A 5,088-nucleotide genomic window follows, 5' to 3' on the forward strand; every position below is an offset into this window, starting at 1 on the left:
CTCTACATGCTCATCCAGGAGGAGTGAATGCTGCAAGTCACTGACTGGATGCAATCTGCTGGGTTTCCTTAGATAGAAAAACTTTTTATCCAATTTGAATAAAAAGCTAACTCCGACTGTACTGTTCAATTGTTAGGATTAATTGGAATGTATGAACCTGACTGTTGTGAAGTGCCTTGAGACAACATGTGTTGTGAATTGGCGCTATATAAATAAAACTGAATTGAATTGAATTATCTCAAGTATCAAGAAGTGGATTTACTTGTGTAAATTACCATTAAAACTCATGGTACAAACGCATCCTGATTCAGAAAGTTTTTATTTCCTCATCAACATGAATCATACTCTTGGCTACAGAATAAAATTTAACTACAATATTTAATAAAAACATTTAGTCATGTAAATGTAGAATGCTGAATTTGGTTGAACATTATTATTGCTGCTAAACTATTGTTCCCAGCTGTTTTTGAAATGCATTATTATGACAGGTTCAAGTCTGAAGCCATGTTTTAACCTCATGTAATGAAACCTGAATCCTGTTTCAGGTAAATGGAAAACAGTTTTTGGTGACTTTAATTGAACTAACACACAAATTTACAGTTCTTTTAAGCTCTTCATAGGTCTGCCCTCAAACCTGATGGGAGCTAAACCCAACGGCCAGAGAAACCTTGTGGTCCCAGAAGCACGCACCAAGAGGCAGGCCCCGTCTAAATTTCTTCCGAAATTTTCTAGTTGGGGCCTGCCCAAGCATTGCATAGGAGAGCAGTGCATTGCGAAGCAATGCACTGCCTCCCATGCAATGCATGGCAGGCACCTATTACTATGCACCTCTAAACTGGACTCTTTATTTATTTATTTATTTTTCTTCCGTCAAAATTAATGCGGCCCGAACCGCTGCGTGCACCCCCACAATTTATACATCAAAACGACCGGCTCGGTCCCGTGAGGTGTGCTATTACTTTTATTGGCGTTTCGAGTTACTATGGCGACGTAATTAACGAAAAACCGAGCCGAAAAATCCCATAGGAATGAATGGAGTCAGGGGCGGAAGAAATCCTCAAAATTCACTGTTTTTGAGGCTCGGTTGTATCGCCATACTTTCACCTAGAAACACAGTTTGACTTTCAGTTTGTAGGAAAATCCGCCGGCTCTTCAGAAGTGAAAACGGTTTGTTGATAATTGCTACGGTTTCTCTAAAATTAGACTCCAAGCGACACAAAGTTTGAGAGAAAATCACACTCTTTACAGTGGAGATGGCTGTTACTAGAGTGTAGAAAGAGGGGATTTTTTTCAGGAAAAATGAGTTTCAACTGGCCCTCGCGGCCACAAATTTCGCTCTACAGCCACAATTTTCGGTCAGATTGTAGGGCCGGGCCTCTGCTTTCACACAATAATTTCAAAATTGTTCTAAGTCTCATAGATTTCTGTCAAACACCCCTCGATCGCCAAGAGTCAGTAGATTTCTGTAGGCCTTCTCCCATGTATTTTCAATGAGAGCTTGACCTGTAATCCATGAGTGACACCATTTCTTTCCATAATCATATTTTATACTGTGAATGACATAGAGCTATGAAAATATCCATGATTGGGGATGAGGGATAGCTGTCGCCCACAGTTTAAAAAATTTTCAAATACCATGTACGGATTCCGAGATATTAGACTTTGTTCGGGAGCATGTTCAGGCATTTTTGCCTTTTTCTCCATTTTCCCTTACTTTTCACCCAGTGTTGTGTCTTTATTATTATATTTTCAAAAATAAAGGATGAATATTAATGTTCCCCTGTCCGTTCTGATAAAAACGGTCCAAGAATGACATCGATCGCCCCTACGGTTTCAGAGTTATGGCCAGTTGTTCGGGAGCATGCGCCTCCATGTTATAATGCCTAGACCAGGGGAGACAGAGAGAGAGGTGCTGCGTGAGTGAGAAACAGCAGGTGTCAAGTTACACTGACGCTCTTTGCTGATTGGCTGATTCATTCCTCACTGTTCTATTTATAGCTCTGTGTATCTCCTACTGTATATGTCTGGATGGGATTCTGTCTTTCTTTCTGCCTCTCTGTGTCTCACACTCAGACACACACCCACACACACACACACCCACACACACACACACACACACACCCACACACAGACACACACCCACACAAAGACACACTCCCACACACATGCATGGATTACTATCTTTCTGAGGACATTGCATTGACTTTCATTGATTTTCAGTCATTTCTATGGCTTAAACCTGACCTGACCCCCTTTGACCAGCTTCATAGGAGGCAACTACATGGCGGCCATGTTGTGTGGGGAACTTAAACAGCATGTACTGCTGTTCCAACACCCAGACAACAGTGATTGACCCTAAAGGTCAATTTCTTTCATCAACCCTCCATGCTTATTAATTATTATTTAAAGCTTATAATAACATACACAATGGTTTTAGAATAGCAAGCATGTTCTATATAACTAATAGAAATAACCCAGACCTGAAAGGACAACCATGCTTGATTTTCAAAATAAGACAAAATCTGCTCTATAAAATAAAAGCCTTTAAACAATAGATGATTGCAGGAGTGGGCATTACACTACTGTTGGAGTTCACCCAGTGTTGGAAATGGGACTATGCTTGAAATAATGGTTACTAAAACTTTCAAAATAAAAGCCTCAACCCCCCATAGTTACTATGGATTTTGTGAGCTCACAAGAGCATAGAAAATGATTTTTAAATAGCAAGCGGGTTCTATTTAACCAATGCAACTAACCCAGACCTGAAAGTACAGCCATGCTGGACTTTCAAAATAAGACAAAACATGCTCTACAAAATAAAAGCCTTTGCATTTTAAACAATAGATCATTTCAGGACTGGGCTTCACACTAATGTTGGAGCTCACCTAGTGTTGCCCATTTAAAATTAGGCTTATTGAAAATTTCAAAATAAAAGCCTGAGTCCTCCAGAGTTACTAGTAATATTTTAAGCTGATAATAGCATAGAATATAGCATAGACAATGAAATAAAAATAAATTAGCAAGCTCTGGTCGGAGCAAAACGCACCAAGAGGCAGGCCCCGTCTAAATTTCTTCCGAAATTTTCTAGTTCTTTATTTTTCTTCCGTCAAAATTAATGCGGCCCGAACCGCTGCGTGCACCCCCACAATATATACATCAAAACGACCGGCTCGGTCCCGTGAGGTGTGCTATTACTTTTATTGGCGTTTCGAGTTACTATGGCGACGTAATTAACGAAAAACCGAGCCCCAAAAACCCCATAGGAATGAATGGAGTCAGGGGCGAAGAAATCCTCAAAATTCACTGTTTTTGAGGCTCTACTGTATCGCCATACTTTCACCTAGAAAAACAGTTTGACTTTCAGTTTGTAGGAAAATCCGTCGGCTCTTCAGAAGTGAAAACGGTTTGTTGATAACTGCTACGGTTTCTCTAAAATTAGACTCCAAGCGACACAAAGTTTGAGAGAAAATCACACTCTTAACAGTGGAGATGGCAGTTACTAGAGTGTAGAAAGAGGGGATTTTTTTCAGGAAAAATGAGTTTCAACTGGCACTCACGGCCACAAATTTCGCTCTACAGCCACAATTTTCGGTCAGATTGTAGGCCCGGGCCTCTGCTTTCACACAATAATTTCAAAATTGTTCTAAGTGTCATAGATTTCTGTCAAAACACCCTCGATCGCCAAGACGCACAGGAATTCTGTAGGCCTTCTCCCATGTATTTTCAATGAGAGCTTGACCTGTAATCCATGAGTGACACCATTTCTTTCAAAAATCATATTTTATACTGTGAATGACATAGAGCTATGAAAATATCCATGATTGGGGACGAGGGATAGCTGTCGCCCACAGTTTAAAAAATTTTCAAATACCATGTACGGATTCCGAGATATTAGACTTTGTTCGGGAGCATGTTCAGGCATTTTGGCCTTTTTCTCCATTTTCCCTCTCTTTTCACCCAGTGTTGTGTCTTTATTATTATATTTTCACTAATAAAGGATGAATATTAATGTTCCCCTGTCCGTTCTGATAAAAACGGTCCAAGAATGACATCGATCGCCCCTACGGTTTCAGAGTTATAGCCAGTTGTTCGGGAGCATGCGCCTCCATGTTATAAAGCCTAGACCAGGGGAGACAGAGAGAGAGGTGCTGCGTGAGTGAGAAACAGCAGGTGTCAAGTTACACTGACGCTCTTTGCTGATTGGCTGATTCATTCCTCACTGTTCTATTTATAGCTCTGTGTATCTCCTACTGTATATGTCTGGATGGGATTCTGTCTTTCTTTCTGCCTCTCTGTGTCTCACACTGGGACACACACCCACACACACACCCACACACACACCCACACAGACACACATGCATGGATTACTGTCTTTCTGAGGACTTTGCATTGACTTTCATTGATTTTCATTCATTTCTATGGCTTAAACTTGACCTGACCCCCTTTGACCAGCTTCATAGGAGGCAACTACATGGCGGCCATGTTGTGTGGGGAACTTAAAAAGCATGTACTGCTGTTCCAACATCCACACAACAGTGATTGACCCTAAAGGTCAATTTCTTTCATCAACCCTCCATGCTTATTGATGATTATTTAAAGCTTATAATAGCATACACAATGGTTTTAGAATAGCAAGCAGGTTCTATATAACTAATAGAAATAACCCAGACCTGAAAGGACAACCATGCTTGATTTTCAAAATAAGACAAAACATGATCTACAAAATAAAAGCCTTTAACCAATAGATGATTGCAGGAGTGGGCTTCACACTAATGTTGGAGCTCCCCCAGTGATGGGAATGGGACTTTGCTTGTCCTTTGAAACAGGCTTACTGAAACTTCCAAAATAAAAGCCTTTGCATTTTAAACCACAGATCATTTCAGGACTGGGCTTCACACTAATATTGGAGCTCACCCAGTGTTGGCCTTTTAAAATAAGGCTTACTGAAAATTTCAAAATAAAAGCCTCAGTCTTCCAGAGTCACTAGTAATATTTTAAGCTGATAATAGCATAGACAATAAAAAAATAGCACGCACCAAGAGTCTAAATTTCTTCTGAAATTTTCTAGTTGTTTTATTGTTATTTCTG

The sequence above is a fragment of the Girardinichthys multiradiatus genome, unplaced genomic scaffold (assembly GCF_021462225.1).
Source record: "Girardinichthys multiradiatus isolate DD_20200921_A unplaced genomic scaffold, DD_fGirMul_XY1 scaffold_43, whole genome shotgun sequence".
Lineage (NCBI taxonomy): Eukaryota > Metazoa > Chordata > Actinopteri > Cyprinodontiformes > Goodeidae > Girardinichthys > Girardinichthys multiradiatus.